Source organism: Athene cunicularia, assembly GCF_003259725.1.
Source record: "Athene cunicularia isolate RWA chromosome 1 unlocalized genomic scaffold, athCun1 chr1_part1, whole genome shotgun sequence".
Lineage (NCBI taxonomy): Eukaryota > Metazoa > Chordata > Aves > Strigiformes > Strigidae > Athene > Athene cunicularia.
In genome coordinates, this window is record NW_020799091.1 from 101,927,928 (window position 1) to 101,949,222 (window position 21,295).

Genomic DNA, 21,295 nt, shown 5'->3' on the forward strand with positions numbered 1-21,295 from the left:
TGCCTTGCTAATCTAGAGGTAATGATCTGGCCAGGACACACTCTTTCTTTTTTTTTTTTTTTTTTTTTTTTCAGAGATCATTCTTGGGAGGCTTTTTCTAACTCCTAACATATTCTTTCTTTGATAAACCTGGTTCTTATTCTCTCTGGGCTGTTTCCCTTTTCCTTGCACCCTTCCTTACACAGTAGAATAGTGCAAAATGACTGTCCTGGTTTCAGCCAGGATAGAGTTCACCAGGTGGTGAGCAACTGCATGGGGACTACGTACAGCAAAGGTGATAAAATCTTGAGGAGCCAAGAAATAGACATTATGACCCGATCTGTCGTTATCTCAACACTTGTGTGCCCCATGTTGTGTGCCAAAATTACTGTTGTGGTTTGAATTTGGCCGGTAGCCAATCACCATGCAGCCAGTTGATTACTTTTTCCCTTCCTCCTCGGTGAAAGAGGGGAGGGATAAAAAAAAAGAGAGAATTCATAGGTTGAATTAAAAAAAAAAACCAACAGTTTAGTGATAGTGACAAAACGACATCAACAATAAGAAGTCTAAATACACAATGCGATTGCTTACCACCTGGCGACTGGTAGTCATCTGGCCCCCAGCAGTGATACCGACATCATGAAGGATTCTACCACAATGACCAGAAGCAGAAATGCAAGAGCACACACCTCATTTATAAGCTGAGCATAATGTCACATGATGCGGAATATTCTAATGACCAATCTGGGCCTGGCCCTCCAGCTGTGCTGCCTCCCAGCCCAAGGAAAGTTAACCCTATCCTGGCTAAAACCAGGACAAGGACTTACTGTAAATTATGACCAAATGGTCAGTTCTGACTGCTTTTCAGTTTTGGCCAGAGTGCTTCAGTAACCCTCAAAATGAATAGTAAGGGTTAATTATTCAGGGAAAAAGAAATTTACTTTGCCCATAAGTGGTTTTGGCACATGAAGACAAAAATCTCAGGACAGCCCACATGCCATGCGTTTCTTTTGCCTATTTGTAAAGTTGCAGTGTAGGTTAATTACATTTGTCTTTCTGTCTCTGTCATAGCTTAACTTGATCTCTTTATTGCTGCTGTTCATAGAAGCGTCAGATTTTCAGAATTTATTTTAACTTTTTGTTCATGTTCTGCTGGTGTTATTATTAGGATTATTAGCACTAGCAATAATACTATGGTCCATTGTTATCAAGTATCCAGAGGATGATACATTTTTCTTTGGCAAGGCTGGCTATCTGATATCAAAGATAATAAATCCGCACTTTAAAAAGTAATGTATCTTTACAATGCATTAGAAAACAATCTTACCTTGAATTTATGAATTGGTTCTCCTATCTGTTATGATATTTGATAGTGGATCACAATTTCCTCTACTTTCTACCAATAATATACAGCATATTCTTCTACCTCTGACTCTTAGTTTCTTTTTCTACGTTTTAGATTATTTTTCTTGAGAAGCCCTGGAGAAGGATGAGCCAGGAAGACAATAAGGGACAGATAAATTCTATGTGTACAGGAGGTATTCTCATTATCTTCTGAGAATATCTCAAAAGAATAAAACAAATTAACTGGGAACAGTGAAATGTGACAAAGCAAGCGTCTCCAGAAATGAACATTTGTCCCCACTCTTTTTTCAGCTAGGAGCCTGCTGCAGTATTCCTACAAATAAATATAAACTCCTTAAATTAACCTCCTACAGTCAGATGTATACCTTATAAGTTGGAGTACAAACCTGCTTTCTCTAAAAAGGTGATATTTTCCACCTTCCTGAAGAATGTCATTGGCTTGATAGATGCATTCCTTATTTAAACAGTATATTTCTCTTTTTAAGCAGCAAATCTCTTGTGAGTAAATAAACTTTTTCTTCTCTGTACTAGTTTTCCTGTCCTCTTACCCCCTACCTTTGGAACACAGAAAATGGCTTATGCTTTGGTAAGTAACCCACCATATAAACATTTATTCACCATTACTTATATAAGAAAATATACTACCTTATTTTTTTAAAATATTAGAATTAGCACATTTGCCCTGTATCTGACTAGCTTTCTGCGAGGCTGGCATAATACATTGATTTATACAGTGGGATGAGCTAGGAAACATTTTAAATCTGAAATCTTATATTCTGCTGAATGTAGCAAACATCATGAAAAGAGCACCAAATGTGCAAAATCTGCCAGTTTTCCACACACATGCACTGTAAATAGTCCTGCCAGGGACTCAAAAATTGCAGAATGCAGATATGAGTCTTTTGGAAATCTATCTCTCAGTGTACAGCATGGTCATTAATATGACATTCCCATATCGTAATTATGTACAGTGCATTATATTCCTGGCTTTTTCTGCGATGGTATTGTAAAAGACACTCAACCATATTCGTTATTATTATTTTGTGCTCTCTGAAAGTGTATTTATTACAATATTCAGAAGTTATTATTGTACATTACAATGTGGTTCCTCTAGTCTGTGAACCTGAGATATCCAGTGGAGAGCCAAATACTGTGCTGATGAGTCCCTTCGAGCTTTTAGAAATCTGCAACCACTGCTATATTTAAACTAATCTTAACAAACATGACATCAGATATATTCTTCCAGCTCCAAAACTAGGTTTTATATGTTTCAGTTTCTATTCTATGTGATGTCTGCAACTGGAATATTTTAAAAATGTTTTTTACATGACAGTCATTTTATTTCTTGTTGATTTGTCATCCAGTCCTTGAGTTCTGCAGTATGTGTATTTTGAATGTCAAAGAACTGGTCTTTAAAACATACCTAGCATACCTAGGACTTTCATGGAATTGTTGAAGAATTTTATGCCTTCTAAGGTGATATAGTCTTTTACAGCTAGGTTCTGATCATTGCTAGGCTCGTCTGAATCTACAGATCAGTCTCTTCCAATGGTGTGTTTACTGACACTCTAAAGAAGTGAACGCGAATTTGTTAAAGCACAAATTAAAAAAATCTAAACAAGAGAACAGGAAGGAAGAATAGGGGACTATGCAGTCAGGTGTCTTGCAGTGACTTGCAAATTAAATACACTGAGAAAACATCTTGATTCAGGGACTGCTGGAGGGTACAAATGAGTCTTGCTGTTTGGTTTGTTTATGTGCTTCCGTTTTAAAAGACAAATGTAAACATTTAAAAATACCCCATAAAAAGTATTTAGCAACTGTTTTACTAGTTACTAACCTGTTTTTTTTTTAATATGTATTATAATAATGTAAAGTTTTTATTTGGCATTTTGGAACTTTCACTGTCAGGAAAACCATGCTTATTCCTCGATTTTGAGGAGTCATCAAAGGGGATACTGACAGAAAAAAAAAAAGGCATAACACTATCATGAGTGCATGATTCATTCAGAGTTGCTACTGAATTTAGTATGTATTGAAGAAAAATATTAGTCAATTTCAAAGTAAAATAACTGATATAAAAAAATTTAACGAAGTTTAAGATATTTGCATTAGACACAATGTGATAAGTCTATAAAATAAATAATAAAGAAGACATTTATTTGTCTTTTATTGTAACTTAAGGGTAAGCCATAAAGCAAAGCTAGAATATTTTGGTCAGTTCAGAATGAATTCACCTTTCTATTCCTTTTGGGTTGACATAGAGACAAAATGCTAACATGTAACAGAGGCATATAGGAAAAAAGCAGACCACTAGACCTATATTTATCAAAGAAACCCCATAAACAAAAAGCAAACCTGGAAAAGTATGTGATGAGTGAAAGCTTCTAGCACTTCAACATGTTGGTCTTTTGCAGCTCAGTTCCAAATGTATTAAATTTGTGCCCATTAATTTACAAATCTGTCCTCCTTTTTTTTTTTTTTTTTTTTTTTTTTATGCCAATATATCTTTTTACAGTTGGAGTAATACAGTCTTTTTCATAACTTTTTTAAAGTCCCAAAAGAAATTATGTTTTCTGACTGTTTCTGAGAAGAAAATAGAGTGGCAGAAATACTGAATCTTGGCTTCCTGGGTTTGACTGGGAGACCACAAAGGGTAAGGTCTACAACAGTACGGAAAATTGACTTCGCTGAGGAATAGCAGTTAAATCAAAAAGGCTTTCAGAAACCATTTAAAGCACTTTTCATGTATCATAAAGAAGAGCACAGGGTATAAACAGAAACATTTCATGGTACTTTGTCAATATGTGTGCCTGGAGGTAACTATTATTTTGGAAGACCATTACCCATCTGTTGGCAGTTTCATAAACAAATATAAGTAATGGCAGAATAATTTGTGGGCTTTTGAATCACTGCTGGAAGTGACACAGGAGGAAGAAAACACTGAGCTAATGGAGAGTGGGCATGACAAGATGCTGTCATCTTGGATGAAATGAGTCGTGTGGGAGGAAAAAAAGCTTGAATAATCCTTGGAGGAGTGTACCATCTGCTGCTAAAAAGGATGCATCAACATGTGCGTGCGCATCTCTATGTGTCCATCACAGTGGCTGTGTGGAAAAGGTGTGGTGACCAGCCCGAAGTGAACAGAAAGCAAGAGATGCAGCAGGCACACAGAGGACTGCAAAGTGAATGTCTGTGGCAGACAGAACAGGCTGGGAGACGGGTAAGAAGTGGGTGAGATTCAACCAGCAGAAGGACTGGGAGAATGCAGTTAATGGATAAAAGCTGCCTGTGCAATGAGGTGTGGTGGTCCACCTCAGCAAAAAGCTCACATCACAAACTGAGTTCCTGCTGCAGCAGTCAAGGATTTTTCAGTGTTTGTAATATTATTTATAAATCCCCAGCTCAAAAGTGGCTACCTTTTGGCTTGAGTTCACTGTTTTTTACTGATGCAATGCAAAAGGTTAACTAGAGCAGGCCACAGACCCCCCCCTTGGACTAAGGAATGATTGGCATTGGCCTTGCCCCTTGCTACCCTGACTTTGTTCAGCCTGTGTTTCCTGACTGTGTCTGCAATTTCTGTGGCCCCTCAGCAGCCTGAGGTGTTCCTGTGAAAAAAACTTCTTTTGAACATTTGTCTCCAAAGCAGAATGCTTCCTGCTGGAAAAAGTTACGAGAATGGGAAGCATTGGTTGGAAATGGTTAAAAGGGAAAATAAGAAAAAATGCAACAATAATAAAACTGCTTTGGTGTCTGTGAGTTTTGTCCGTAAAGCATTTATTTCCTTTTCTGGTGTTCTCTATAAATAGGAAACAATAATAATAATTCTCATTGTTTACAGAATCAGACACACGCAGAATTTATTGGTGCAGAAATGAAACAGTATTATGACTGGTAGACCAATAAGACTTACTTGTTAGTGGCTTACTGCAAGCATAGAAGGTTGGTAGCCTAAATAAGTGTCCCTCAAAAAGACTAGCTTAGCTTTCTTGAGGTATTAAAAAAAAAAAAATCTTTTAAAACTTAGAAACAGTGCAGTAAAGTAGAAAAGTAGTGGCAGAAAAAAGCCTCTGTAGTCCCATAGGCAAAACAACAACTAAATGAATGAAATTGAAGCCAAACAAAGGGAAAACTAAAAAATAAGGAAGTAAAAAAGACCTAACAAACAAAAGTTATTAACTTCCAAAAGAGGCTATCAAAACAAGTCATGGCTTCATCATATTTTGATGTCTTTTTTTCAGGTTTGGATTACACCATGTTTGAATCAGAATAGGTGTGAGATGAACAGAAGTTAGTAAGCTCAGCCCAGTAGAGAAGGGTGGAAGTGCTGAGGTGCGGTAAGTGCTGAAATCACCACATGGATCACTGGAGTATGCAAGACACGGGCAGATACAGTAGGGAGCTAAAGAATATACTCCTCTCTAAGAAAGAATGGCCGGTGAAAACAAATAACTAGTCTTATAGAAACTCAACTTTGATAATGTAATGAAATTAAAGTTCTTCATTTTTCCAGCACTTTGGGGGCAAAACCAATTTTAAGTAATTCTTTCCCCTTTCTTTGCCCTTCCTGAGTTTTTGTTTCTCTGAAACTTTGAAAATGTTGGGTGTTTTTTGTTTGTTTGTTTGTTTGGTTTTTTGTTTCCATATGTCACTTTTAAAATTTGTCCTCTCTTTCTCTTTGTTGTGAGTTGACTATATTATTGAAGCCCTTGTCTTTGGGTTTTACAGGCAACAAACTTATCCATGTACCTACACTCATGCTATTTTCCAGTGCTCTGATAGTGCAAAGGTGTTTTCCAGTAGACATTTTAATAGTGTTAAACAATGGTAGATGCACATCTCTCAAGTGAGCTCATGGCTGCAGTTTCTGTTGGCTTCAATTCATCTGGGAGGTGCAAAACATGTTTGAAAATACCTGCAATACATTTGAAAATACCAGAGCAGAAGTACTCTGGCATGTGTTCCTTTATATGTACAGTCTTTAATGGCTAAATAGTAATCCTCATTGTTTAGATGATGAAATGAAGCATGCTGTGATGTCAAGCCACTGGAATTTTCCTGTGGGTCTTGAAGTTTCTCCATTTGCTGCATCACTGATGTGGATGTGTATTTGTTTTTGGCTTGTCCTCAGCACAGAAACAAACTTTAAATAAACTCAACTGAAGCATTCACAAAGTGCAGTCATACTGACAGCTTCCATCCCTCCACTAATTAATTCTGATTTTTGCTGCAATCCATGTATAACGTGCATCATCCTTGAATAAATGAACAAATGCATATGGAATGGTGTCTGCTCAAAACTGATACAAGTAGAAAAAAGAAACTCTGTACCCCAAGGACATCTTTTATTTTTATTTTTTAAAGTGGTAACTGCTCTGCTAACAGTTTGGAAGATGGAGCTATTCAGAGGGCTTATTTAGTCTTATCGGGAAAGAATTGTGAGAGAGATGTGAACCATACTTTTCTGAGCATATGAAAGAGCAGTTGCTAAATGCATTCCAAGATTAAATCATTGTGCGTTAAAGATACCCTATAGCAGAACAGGAACTTATTAAGTGTTATCATCTTCTAAAATTTATTTCAAAATGCTTTGTTATTTTACCACCATGTGTATGCTTGAACATTTATTCTATTTTTTTTTTAAATTTTATTTTTGGTCAAACCATTATGAATCACCTGTTCCAAGAATGGCTAGTAAACCTGATTTCAGTGTGTGCTGAGGGAATTTTAGGAAAAAATCACATTGGAGGATGTACAGTTTCAGCAAGGAATTTAGAGATGTGTGAGAGAGCTGATGAAGTAAATAATTATTTTCATCTTGCCTATCAAAAGCTTTTTCTCATGAGGCATGTAAGCAACTTCAGCATACTAATGAATGCTAGCTTTATGGGATTGATCCATAAAATGGAGTGGACAGATGTATGGTAATTATGAAAATTAAGCAAGTATTATAAAATTCAACCATTTAAAGTTGTTTAAAATCCATGCATGGCTTTTTATATTTTGATTATGCTAAACAAATTTAAAAGTGATTGAAGACATTTATAGGCTGCTACAAGTAAAATACCATGACATGAGTGCATGTTACCTTGATTATGCATTTAGAAGTTACTTGATGAGAACTGTTCACACTTCCGACAGTGGAAATCAAAGTGAAGTTAATTGATGGGCTCCATTTATTGGTATCTTGGAAATAATCACAGATCTGTAGTGTGCAATAGATAATTACTTTTTCTTGTGAGTCAGAAAGAAAAATATGAAAGGTAAAGCACTAAAAAAAGTTAGTTTAGAAGTAACATAGCTGCATATAAAATTTTTCAGAATTAATTCACCTTCCTTTTCAAAATTAATTCACCTGTAAGAGGACTACACTGCTCTTGATACCTGAAGCAGCATGTTTTGAGCTAGCTTGAGTATCTCTATCGGAAACTGAAATGTAAATTGAGACCATAGGAAGACATATCACTTGCCATAAAAATCAAGATTCAGAAAGACAGTAGTAAAGTGATCAGTCTTACTGATTTTCATCATATTGATGGCTCCTTTTTTATTTGTAGTGTCAGTCTTGGAGTGTAATTTAAGAACACACCTGAAGAAGAGTGGACCAGCTAGGGAAAGAATAGGAGAGTGTTACTTTCTTTTTGAGCAGGGAATAGCAGTTTACAGAGGTTTCAGAATATGCACAGGCAGGAATAATGAGACAACGGGTGTGGAGTTAGGAGTATGTAGCTCTGACAGGGACTGATGAGGAGAATAGGGAACATACAGTTAAACATGAGAGCTGACAGAAAGAGAAACTTTGTGGGAATTGGTAGGGACTCTTCTAAGCTTGCTAAAAACTTCAGCGATATCGAGCCACCTGGGTGAAACTATTAGCCATGGAGCGTCCCTCCAGTGACCCATAACTTTCTAACTTTACAGATAACAGTCTCAGTATTCAAAATAAATCCGTACAGATTAAAAAAAAAAAAAAAGCAAAAGGAAAGAAAGCAAGAAGACAAAAAACCCCCAAACATTAAGTTCCTGTTCCAGAGTACCATGTGTTCATTTACATTTAAACCACCAGTAGCATGACATTTTCCAGAGCCACTGGTGATGTTCCTGTGTGAAATTTCTTCTCTCTCCACCTGTGCCTTTTCTTAAGGAAAGGAATGTGCTAGTTTCTAGTTATTATTGTTTATTATGTTTAGTTTAATTTCAGAAAAAAATCAAATGACTTTAAATAATTTCCTTTTATTTTTAATTAGGCTCAATATTTGAGTTCTCATGCAAACCTAGAATTTTAAGAGTGAGATGTTGCTCTGATGTCTTGGTTTTCGACAGTGTACCCGATAGCCAGCAATAGGAGAATTTCTGTCAAGCTGTGGTCTTTGGTTTGGAATGAGCTGATCTACGGCTCTGGGGACAAAAGACAGACTTTTTTTTTTTTTTTTTTTTTTGAGAAATCTGAGCTTTGTGAGTAACTCAGAACGTCCATGTATTCTTTTATAATGGAAAGAGGAAGTAGAACCCTGCTTTAGCTAACCACAGAGGAGAAATAACTTGTTACATACCAGAAACACAATATTTCAGTCTCTATCTTTCTTTACACCTTGGGTTTTTTTCTCATCATTTAAGAAACAGAACAAGGTTTTGCAGTTCAAGCAACTCCCTTCTTTGCTTATTGTTATAGGTAAGGGTGCAACTGGACTGAACACATTTCAATGTTACTGCCTCCCTCCAACTATTGTCACTTGTGCCATAGTTATGCCACCTTCAAGACCTAAGGCTTGATCCCCTTAGCTGATACTTGACTAATTTTTTTTTTCACACGTTTTTTTAGTCCATGTGTTTGGGAATGAGGCTCTGTGTACTGCCCCATATACCTTCAGGTACAGTGCAGTATCTCTCCATTTGTATGGAAACATTAAGAAAAGGGACAAAGCAGCTCTTGGGAAACACTGGAATTTGTACCACCATCTCAGCAAACACCGTCTAGTGGACTGATAGACAGCCCAAGATGACCAGATTTGGTTAAGTAGTTATAGAGGAAGCGGAAAATAACATGCACTGGACATGATTCCTTTCTAGTGAACACTTCAAAAATCATGAAGAATTATTTGGGTTTGTTTTTTGTTTGTTTGTTTGTTTTTCTGGATAATTTAGTTAGTTACTGATTCTACTAAAGAAACACTCATAGGCTGAGACCTTGAGGTGCATACATTATAGCTGCCTTGTTTGCTGAAATCTCAGGAATGCCCCGAAACTTAAAGAACTACAGCATTGATTTGCTAAGTTGAACCAAAGTTCAATAGTTGTCTCCATTTATCTCAGGTGGTCATATGTACCATGCATATGAACTTACAACAGAGAGATCTGCCTAGCCTGTTACTGAACAGTGTATGAGTAAGACTATATAGGGAAGAAACTGAAAACTAGAATAAGCCGCTGGATGGAACCGGAGGAAAGAACAAGGTAATGTTAGTACCCTCAACATATTGGTAGCTTAACCCATCTCGACTGATTTTGTGTTATTTTGGTAGGAAATTTTAGGGAAACATTTGAATAAAGACAAGATGATATCTGGAATATTTACAAGGAGCACCTCCCTCATGCCCCACCTCTTAGTTTTGCAAAGCCAGAAGTAAGGTTTTGCTTAAATTTTAAATTTCCTTTGGAAAGAGTGGAACAAGTCTATTTTTTTTTTCCTAAAAAAAAATCAAATTATTTTGTTGCTACATTAATCTGTATCTACTTCACATGTGATAGCACAATGTGCTGGTTCCACTTTAAGTAACTCCTTATGTTTTCAAAGTCAGGGGAGCTGCTGACCTTAACTCTATTTCCCATAATATAGCACACGCTTTTGTCTTGTAAAAAACCATTGCATTGTGGGAATTCTTTAATCCTGATGTGTAATGCAAAATACAGTTTTGGGCAATTAGGCCAATAGAAGTAATGAAGGACACAAAAAGACTTGAATGAGAGCTGTCTCCATGGAAGACAACAGCACAGGCAGTTGCTATTCACTGTTAAATTAACTAAGAATAAAACACTGTAATATCTTCTCACAGATTTTTTTAAAAGTTTCCTGTTTCACAGATTCAGTTATTTTTAATTTTCTGCCTTTTATTCAGTACTGGGATTGCCCTAAAGGTGGCATGGGCTTCCTTTTGCACAGGCAAATATCTGGCTAATATACCACTGACATAACTAGCTTTATGATTCTTGCTTCCAGTTCTCTAACATAAATGGTTTCTTAAAAGTGAAGATGAGAGAGGGTATACATATGTCATTGTAGTTAAGGCTATCGTTCTAACTACTGCTAGAGTAGCTCAGACCTGGAGTCAGGAAAAAGCAGGAATACAGTGAAGATCCATATTCATCTTAGCTGTATTTAAAAGAAGAAATAATAACACTAATAACAACAATAGCTCCTCCTCCTCCTCTTATTAAATGTTTTGAAGTGAATTTTCCTAATACATTTTGTTGTTCTCTAAGCTGTTATAATTTTTTCCCTTTCTCTTCCTTTCCAGTGTGGTTTTTTTTTCCCCCAAATATTGCTGTTATATTTTATATTTACTTTTTTAAAAAATAAATTTGTACTATCTCTTCATCTATCTCTTGTTTTAATCTTTTTTTTTTTTTTTCTAAATGCTCATCAGTCTCGATTGCCATCAAACTACTTTAAGTAGATTTAATTAACCAAAGTGAGGTGTTGACAATCTCTAAAGGCAAATGCAGATAAAACATGGTTTAAAGCTGCATACTTGCCAAGGTTTGTTCAAACAAAGTCACTTGCAACCTGAGTTTTTGTTCAATTAATAGAGTGGACTGCTGGAAGAACAATATCTGTATTTCCACAGAGAACTCCATTTATAGGTATGTGACAGTGTTAATGGCAATAGTTACATTAACTAGGAAGGAAGGGAATGGGGAAGAGGATTAGAGGTCCTTCTCATGTATGTGAAAGTATCTTTCAGACCACTGATTAACATATAGATGCATTTAGTCTGCAAAGAATCAGGGTCAGGAGTTTTCACCCTATCTAGTGAGGCAATTCCTACAGCTGCCCTTCAGCCAGCCCAGCCATGATGGCGGCTGAAAACTTTTGTGGAGCAGGAAAAAGTAGCCTTCTGAATACTCTGCTCAGGGAGAAGGAATTGCCCAGTGGCATAAATTTACATTGCTCTGACTTGTCCCTTCAGACCTGATGCTCACTACACTCTTGCAGCTCCTACTTATCGTACAGCCCCCCGGGTCCACAACAGCTAAGTGTAGTGAGAGCAACCCTGAGGGTGCCTGCAGTTTGGGCAAGCCTGCCTCCGGGACCCAAGCCACACGCACAGTGCCCTCACTTCACGTCTCCTCTATCTCTGCCTACAGGAGACTCTACAACAGCAGGTGAGTCCTTTGATTCAACTGGCAAATAAGGAATAGTCAAATAAGTAACATCCATCTCATGTCAGCTTGTACTTACCAAGCTTTGTTCGTGTTGAACAGTTTTCCTTCTAGGTCAAAGAATCTATTCTGTGTAGCAGTGTATATCTATCTATCTATCTATCTATCTATCTATCTATCTATCTATCTATCTATCTAAAATTATTTTACTACTGCACCTGCAGGTTTTTTAGATGTCTGCTGGATGTAGCTGAAATTTTTTGTTCACATCAGGTATACCCTCTTAAAGGAAAAGCTTTAGTGTCTTTTGTGCATGTGTTCTCTCTCTTTTTTTTCCCTTTGCTTTCCCCTTATGCAAAAAGAACATAATAATAACCAAACATACTTTGTTTGCATTTTGCGCATGGAAAATACTGTTCATATTTTTTGTTCCATCTCATCTATTCAGCCTACATGGTAAGTCCATGTCAGCCCATGTATGGAGTTCATGGAAATCCAGATGTGATGTGCTAACTCTATACCTATTTCCAAATATGAGTTAATACTGAAAACATGAAAGCCATCATCTTCAGGAACAGGAAACCTTTGGTAAGTGTTTGTCTCCTCTGGACTGGTGGATCTTAATCAGCTAATAAATTGGATCATTTTCTTTCTCATACTGATTACACAGTGTTTTGGCTCTTGAGTTGAGATGGATGATGGCAGCCATTCATTTAGATAATGCAATAGTTTCCCAAAATACCTGATGCCTATGGAAGTTTCCTGCCCCCATGTTATTCCTTCTGTTACTCTCATATTAATTTTCAGTACAACTGTATAGAAATGTGGCTCAGGCTCATGGTTCATGTTGTAAATGATTCTGCTTGTCAGGAGAGTGACCTAAAGAGAGAATTCATAAGTGGCAAGAGCTTGCCTTTACAATAAGCAATCTCCAGGCAATTATCACTTTATCACAATGATGAGGAAAATGCGTAGTTGGAAGAAAGGTCATTTGTTTTAACGTTATCTACCCTTGATGTCATCGAGTTTTACAGTAATTATATTCAACCTACTATAAGAAAAGAATAATGGCAACTATAAGTATGGGGATTTTTTTCCAAGTTGCTTGGTTGCTGTGAGCTGGGATGCCAAACCTCTAATTACATCTTTGCAACAACCTTGACAATGGAATATGTTTTTTACCCAGTTTAATATAAGAAAACCAGTGGGAGGTCTTACTTTCAAAGGCATTTGATAAAGGAGGCCACTGATGGAGCTGAGAGGAAATCAATGGAACTTTTTCATTTCATGGGGCTCTATGATGCTTAAGTCCCATGGTATAATTCATTGCTTTTATGTGATTTTTCTGACAGCATTCTGTCTTCTGCTTCACTCTGGCTTTTGTCTCACACTCTTTTTATTTTTTATTTTTTTGGCAAGTTTGCTTGTAATTTTAGGCTGTGAATTCTAGGATATGGCAAAACACTATGTTGGCACAGTATAACGAGATTTTTTTTTTTTTTTTTTAAGTAGAACCTGTCAGTGGCAGCTGAATATCACTGTTCTCACTAAATAAGCTCAAGAAAGAAATATTCTGTGGGCTCAATACATATTATCCCATGCCCCCCTTCAAACTTGAAAATGTGCATTAAAAATGAAATAATCCCTATTGCCTGTTTGAAATTCCTGGCCTAACATAGAAATGAGCTATCTTATTTATCTTCCCCTCCTCTCCCTGGGAGCAATGCTGATAATTTTACTTGGAGGTTGCAAAGCACAGATGAGCCAGTATGAGCATAAAGATTCCCCTTCGTCTGCTGATGGATGTTGCACATTTATGGGGCACACTGCTTACTGCAGTTGGTGGATCCACAAAGTTGGTGTGGGCTCAGGTCCAGTAGTTGCTTTGTTTGCTGATGTGGCATTTCAAAGGCTGATTCAGGTCCTGACTGTGCTATACAGGTGCATAATGTGTCAGTTCACTTATTCCTTCTCAGCACACACTTATGAAAGGAGGGCCCCAGTTTGTGTGCCTATCTTCCCTCATCAGGGAAGTATACTGGATAATCATGAAAAGGTGAGGTTGAGACTTAATACAGATGACACAACCGGACACAGCTTTCGGTCATAAGTAAAAAAATATTAAATTCTAGTATACATTTGCTTCTTTGGTTACTGGAATCTTATTGTCATACCCAAAGGCTGAACAGCTTTTTGCCAGAGGCTAGTCTACCATTCAAGATGAAGTCCTGCCTTGGCTGTTCTTCACATCATCTTGGATGTCCTGGCTCCAGATTAGGAAGTCTGTACTTTTGCCTTGTCACATAAAAGCTACATTTCTTACAGAGGATTTTCAGGAGAGGAGACTTCCTACTGCTCTTTGCCTGTCAGCAGTTCCTGCTGTCAAGCAGTAATTTCCCTTGTGTTCTTCAAGGTGTGGATTTTGGACAGTCCCACAGCCTGCCATTGTAGTAATCTCCTTCCTGGGCAGAGCCTCCTCTCTGGTTGTCTCCATCCTCTTTTTTCATGCTACCTTATGGTCCACCACATCAATTCATTCTCCTTTATTTGGTGCATTTTATGTGAGGTGGGGAAAAGGTGGCTTCCTGATACACAGCCTAGATTTTACAGACGTGTGTGCTAGTTTACTTTTTTTAAGCCCCGTGTCTATCACTTTCTAGTGGCTCTAGCAGAGGCACCTCACATAAATTTCTGAACTTGATTTCCTAGCTGTCCATATAATGATTTTTTAGCCTTGGATGGACTAGAAGGAGAGTGCAGAAAACTTTTGCAGAATTTGATTAATTTACTTATAGTCCAGAAGAAACTGAAGTAATGAAAAATGTGGTAAAGTTACATTTTCCATTTTGTATGCATTGTTGTTTAATTTCATAGCATTGAGTTGATTTTGCTTTTAAGGCTATTGGACACACAGGGAAGCTTCCAAGCTTGTTTGAAAGTATCTGTGCTGACAGAAAAGGAACAGCTGAGGAGAGATAATGGTAGTCTCTAAGATCTGTATGTCCCAGGTGACTCTTAAGCTTTTATTTCTGTCAAGTTTCACTCTGGTTTAAAGAAAAAAAAGAAAAGAGAAAAAAAGCTGAATGTACATATAGAGAAAAATTTACAATTAAAAGATCACCACAGCTAGAAGATCTGGGAAAACAGCTGAAAAATATCCTGCTTTTGACTTTGACTTACTGCAGAAATGTTTTTGTTTGTTTCAAAGCAATGTAATAAGGTGAAGAAAGGTCAAGGAAGAGTATCTAGTGAAAGGTATTGAAAAATGTTGGTCACCATTGTTCCGTTTATAGTGTGCAGATGCTTTATGTTGCTGTACTTTTTCTCCCCTTGGATGCTATTTTTTCCCTTTCCTGATAGTCTGGAAAAAAAAAAAGAAAAGAAATCCTAGGGTCAGTTTATTGATCTAGAGCTGCCAAATCCTCGTGATGTGTCACTCCTAACAGCTAATTGAAAGGCTTCTGTCGTGTAATCAAAAGTATGCTTTTGGGAGCTGAAACACCCTGTTTTGCTTCTAACTTTTTGATCTGAAATAACTAAGTGAGCTGTTCTTGAAGCTGACTATGGAGATGTATGTTCCTAATTTCCTCCTTTTACTGGCCCCAACCGTGCCTAGACTTTTTAGCTCCTTCTAACAAATAGTCATTAAAAGCAAAGTAATTGGCTTTGGATGCTTCTATTCCTCAAAATCTCATTAGATCTTGAAACATGCTTTCTGCTCAAAATTCCACTTTCCTTCTTCAGTGAAGAAATAGACATTGTTATTTAACTCTTTGTAGAAAAAAAGAGATATTTTTAAACCTCTGCACATCATTCATGTTTGTGACTGTTTTCTCTAGCCTGTGTGAGAAATATGATTGAAGGGCTACATTAAAAAAGAACCTTATTTTCCAAACTAGGCTGTCTGTGTCTTCTGCCTGCAAGTACCTTAGCATTGTCATAACTTTATTCAAGTGAATTCAATACACATCTCACAGAAATGAGATTTCTAATGCTCTTAAAATAATCTTTTATAGTTAAAGCAGATTTACATAATTATGCCTACATTTACATGGTAAAAAGTATTGATTTATTTTTTTTAAAAAGATGATGGTCCAGCTTTAACAGTGGAGCAGCTGCTCCATTAGTCTGTTATTTCTGTAACTATGAAGTCAGGCAAAACAAGAATGTGATCTTATGACATCTTCATTTTTGTCAGTATTGAGCCATATCACAAGTATTGCTCATTCTTTCCCATGTCAGTGCACTCTTGTTATCGTTAAACTGCTATTGTTTATACTGTTGCAGTATTTAGCTGTGCTAATCTGAGAGTCAATCTACTGGGTGCAGTAATATGCAAGGGCATAATGATGACATTTGGGTCTCTGTCACATTTTTGGACTTCCAGATGTAAGTTTTCTTTTTAAACTCTAATGGGATTAGCAACTTCATAATGGCAAACCTGTGTTTAATATTTTAGAATTTTTTAGATTCTGATTCCTGTGTCCACCACTTTCTGGATGTCTCTGGTGTGACTACAGGACATGGGATCCTTGACTTGAAGACAGCCAAGGCAAGATTGCAATGCCTCCTTACTCTGAGAAGGGCTGAGGTGGGGGGAAAGGGAGCTAGAGACTTTCATTCTAACATAACATAAGAATTGCTACTTGCACTATGAGAAGTCCTACTGTCTTCTCAGGACTTCTGCAAGGTCAACACCGGAAATATTCTCTTGTAAATTCTGAAAACCTCGTATAATAGAATTGCATGAATGCGTAAGGGTTTCACCTGGCCAGCCACATGCACCACTTTTCTGCTCTGTCATGAAATTGGTTTAAAAATGAGATTTAAAAAATAATAATTCAAGTTATTTTTTTTAACATTCCCTTTTATTTAAGTGTTTTGGACCCTATTTCAAACTCTTGAACAGCAGAAGCAAGTGAAAATGATGCCTTTCAAAAGAAAAATAAGATTCCAAAACACTCATGTGATTTCAGGTGCCAAGACTTAACAAATGAAAAAAGAAATATCCTAAAATGCATGATAAAATGGTGACAGTTGGAAGTACTGAAACTAGAAAGTTTAACTGTGACCATTTAATCTCAGCAAAAGATAAGGGAGTTTTTCTCTACAGAGAATGGAACTTTCAAATGAAACTTAAGAACTATATTTAAATTTAATGTTGATATCCCAGTTTAAAATAAATTGTGATCTCTTTATAAAGATATTCTGCAAAAATCAGCAAAATGTTTTAGTGTTAATCCTCGAAATGACTGGAGTTGTCAAAATTTTCCGCAAAAAGTTAGATTACAGAAAAAACTTCAGTAAAGAATATAAAAATATAAGAAATAGAAAAAAGGTGTCAAATAGATTATTGCAGTTTTAGACATAGGTTCAGAAACAATAAAAAAAGGCCACGAATGATTCAGCCATAAAATTTGTTAATGTGTCATCCAAAAGTTCCCCCATATACTTTTGTTTTGAAAGGTCAAATTTTGCTTAAAACAAGGATGTTCTAGATAAGATGGTCCCAGGATATCTAACCTATAATTAACAGCTGAGCTTCATGAGAGCAGATGGATAGTAGGCAGAAAAAACAGTTTGCTTTCACCTGTGGAGAGGCAGCAAGATCTACTGGACTAAGTGCACTGGCAAACACTGTCTTTCTCTTTTCAGTCACCTCTCTTAGACAATATTCTGGATTTGCCCATGACTCAGTGGATGACATCAGATATGACACATAACATATCTGCCCCTCGCTGAATGGCAATAATATGTCTTGACCTCAGGGAGGTTGTTTTGAAGATAGACTTGTTTTCCGGTAATTTGACTGTCTGAAATAATTTGACTATATAAATGCTAATGCTGATCTGGAGCAGAGTTTCCACCCTTTCATTTAATTTCTGGTGTGTAAAACAGACTGCCTTTTGCAGGTGGAAATTCCTGTGGGGAATTTACTGAGAAGCAAAGAGCTCATTCTCTGCAAGTGGGATCCCACTGTGCATCCTGGTGTGTTCAATTACGGTTTTCTGAACTGTATGTTCTCATGTATGTGCATACGTTCTGCCAGCCAGAGCAAGGTAAGGACAGAACGTCAATGAACAAATGCCTTATTTCTTGGCGTTTTAAAAGAAAAATAATGAACATCTGCTTGGGTAGAAAGGTGTAAGTGGGCTTAATCTGTGAAACTGACAGATGAAAGGAACATAAATATTCTCTTGTTCAAACACTTTTCTTAGTGGTATGATCAAAAGACTAGGGCAGATTGCAATTTTGCTATGTCAGCTATGTTTTTCCAGTTAAAAAAAAGACTATATTATCTAAACACTAATTTTAAAAACCATGCTTTCAAAAAAAACCCCCAAACCCATTTAATTTAAAAAACAAACATGGACAAACTGAATACTGAAGCACTAATGAATCCTTGTTTCTAGAAGCCATTTTCTTCAAGAAGTCATGCTCCTATCTTAACTGCAGCTCCTAGGGACAGCTATGGACAGGAGCTCCTGTGATGTAGCTGCCTTCATTTTTTATGACGGGAGATTGGTAACTAGCACTGGAAACGTATTCTGACATATTTTTGGAGAGGAATAGGTGTCTAAGGAAGGTACGATGTCAATGTTTTCTGTAAAACTTTTTTTCTTTCTTTTATATTGCCTCTGTAAGAATGAGACTTTATTTACTCCTTGCACTGTATATTCATAATGAGGTCCCATGGCTTATCACAGTCATCCTTTCATTCTTCCATTCATTTTGAATAATTTATTTCTGCTGTTGTGTATCTGTTGGGCCAAACATCTTTGTATATGAGTATGCTCAGCATCTCTGAAAATCATGTATTTTTCTCAGAGTATTTCTAAATATGAGAACGGATTTTTCAGCCATAGAGATCTGAATATTTACTCTATCTATTGCTTTATATAATGGTTATGTTACATCACTGTCACCAATCTGTTTCAAGGGAGCTGCCTGATTTGAAACACAGATGTTTTGATTCAACACACTTATATTTACAAAATCTGGGTGGCCTGGAAGTTCTATGTGTACACTATAATGAACCGATTTTTTTAATACTCTGAAAGTAAATCAGTGAATGAAAATCTGCGATAGGAGATTTCCTACCAAAAGTAAAATACATCATTAAAAAAAATAAAAATCAAACTGAATCAACTGTTTAATTCTGAGGCTTCTTGCCCTCCCCGTGTTTGTTAGGCTATTAACACTAGTTCGTACAATGTTACCCACAGACTTCTGAGTGCCTGTCATGAATACTGGAAGCTTGTAAGAGAATTCTATGTGTCCTACAGAAAGACACACGTTTGTGCATTATGTAGTACTGACCCTTACCTTTTCTCTAGGGTTATGAACTTTATAGCATAGCACAAATTGCCTTGCACAGGGCCAGGATTTAATTCTTGGATGTGGGGAATAGTGCTCACCTCAGAAATTCTGTGCAAATATGTCAGTCTGTATATTGATGCATGACTGGATCTGTCCCAGAGATTTGAGTCTCAAGAGCACCTCCTTGTGTTGAAAGCTTATCTATTTAAACAGTTCATGATAAATTCCCTGAGATACTTTTTAAACACATTACATATTTTCTATCTAATAAAGAATTAAAAATAGTTCTATGCTTCACTGATGATTCCATTTATGTGTATTACTAGTAAAAATATGCAAGCATTGCTAATACAAATGTTAAAGTAGGTAACAAGCGGTATTTGTGTCAAGGAATACTGCCATATACTTTCAAGCAATGTATTCAGACATCAGCCCTCCCTGCTCTTTGACAGCCGACCAGCTTTGCTTACGGCTGGTTTAAATGCTAGCATACATGTATAGTTTGTTATATGCCAGTCGGCTGAGCACCAGTTCTTATATTAAAGACTTAAAAGTGTTTCTAATTGTCTTGTAAGAAGTTGAAAAAACCCAAACATTTGCTTTACTTTGTATATTAAAATATGTGCCTTTAATGACAACAGTACAAATTAAGTCTGTCAACAGCAAAGACCCACTGGAATGTGTCAACAGTTTTCCCATGGCATGTAATTCTGTCAGGGTGTCTTGTTCACTAAAAGCAGTCCATTTCATGTTGTAATTTAAAACCTGTTCTTTTTCAACCTTTTCTGGGTAGAAAGTTTTTATTTTAGATTATTTAAAAATTATTATTATTGTTGAGCAATTTTAGGGAGACAAAATATAATCTACTTCAAGTAATTTTCTACATTTTTTTCTCCACTCACCAATGCTGTTAGACAAAAATCGTCAAGGCAAATATGTATGGAGAAGAAGGTGATTAGGATTTACCAAAGTCAAATTATGCTCGACCAACCTAACAATAATGAGGTCTGTGGATGATGGCTGAGTAGCAGATGCTATCTGTCTTCATATTCTGTCTCCCACGGCATCTTTTATCCAGGCTGGGATGTTACAGGCTAGATGAGTAGATTACTGGAGGGGTGAGAAAATGACTGGACTGTTGGACTTAAAGGCAGTGCTTAAGAGGTCACACTTCACCTTGAAACTGAGTGGAGATTCTCAGATATCTGTCCTGGGACCTTTCTTATTTGACAGCTTTACCAGTGACCTGGAGGAAGAGACAGAATGTGCCCTTAACAAGTTTGTGGATCACAGCAACTTCTAGTGTGCTAACAAAATGCTCAGGGACAGAGCAGCAATTTAAAGAGAGCTACCCACACTATAGGGGTGAGCCATTAGGAACTTCAACAAGGGCAAATATAAAGTCCTATACCAGAGATATAGGTATATATAACCCTCTGCAGTGCTACTGACTGGAGACTGATGGGCTAAGGAACAGCTCTGTGGAAAAGGACCTGGGCATGCTGGTGTATGGAACATTAAACAGGAACCAACATGGCATGCTGGGAATAATGAATAATGAAAACAGACTAGGTTGTATCAACAGAAGCATAGCTGGTAAATTGGGGGAAGTAATTATCCCCATTTATCTGACAGTCATTAGACTGTATCTATATACTGTGACCAGTTTTGCTCCCCCCAATAGAAGAAAAACATTTTAAAACTGATGTGAGGTCAGGGGAGGGCCAACAAGGTGGTCAGGGACTGGAACACTTGTCACGTGAGAAGACTCTGAGGGACCAGGGCTTGTTCAGCCTGGAGAAGAGATAACTGGTAAGTCATCAGAGAAGTCATCAGGAGGTCAGAACCAGCAGCCATGTGTGAAAGGACAAGAAGACAGTGGAAATAAACTTAGACAGGGGAGGTTTATAACAGATATAATGAAAAATATCTCTTCATGAGGATAGCCAAGCAATGGAACAGATTGCCCCCTGAGGATTTGCAGGCTCCATCGTGAAAATTTTCAAGATGCCATTGGAGAAAGCCCTGAGCAACCTGCTGTGATCTCAGAGTTGACCTGCTTTGGACAGGAGGTTGGCTTGGTGACTGCCTGAGTGATTCTGTAGTTCTTCTTGCTTGGCTGGGACTCAGTATTCTCTGATGTTTTGTGCAAGACAGCCAGAAATACAATTTCAATTGTCAAAGTATAGAGTAAGAATTTGCAGATAAATTTATTCTTGTGCAAAAGGAGGCAGTTTTAACCTGGTATTTA

The 21,295-nt window shown here is 37.0% G+C and overlaps 1 long non-coding RNA gene across 1 annotated transcript; it reads left to right on the plus strand.

Annotated features, from left to right (window-relative positions):
- Positions 1 to 1,874: 1,874 nt before the first annotated feature.
- Positions 1,875 to 5,677, plus strand: LOC113480824. The gene is made up of 3 exons (XR_003398541.1): positions 1,875 to 1,930; positions 4,449 to 4,567; positions 5,586 to 5,677. It is a non-coding gene; the product is annotated as an uncharacterized LOC113480824 (long non-coding RNA).
- The last annotated feature ends 15,618 nt before the right edge of the window (positions 5,678 to 21,295 follow it).